The following is a 213-nucleotide window of genomic DNA, read 5'->3' on the forward strand; positions in this document are numbered from 1 at the left end:
AACTGTCCTACCGATCGGAAGCCAACTTCAGCCGCTTGAAAATAAGCTAACATCAGCTAACAAACATCTACCGTCACGTCTTCAGACTATCCACCACAAATAACACGCCATATATCACATAAAATACAACTGTGGTTGCGATATAAATTATATTTAATTATATATTTATTTTTTTTTTTATGATTAATGTCTATTTTACGTCGACCAATGAGC

Source organism: Siniperca chuatsi, linkage group LG23, assembly GCF_020085105.1.
Source record: "Siniperca chuatsi isolate FFG_IHB_CAS linkage group LG23, ASM2008510v1, whole genome shotgun sequence".
Taxonomy (NCBI): Eukaryota; Metazoa; Chordata; class Actinopteri; order Centrarchiformes; family Sinipercidae; genus Siniperca; species Siniperca chuatsi.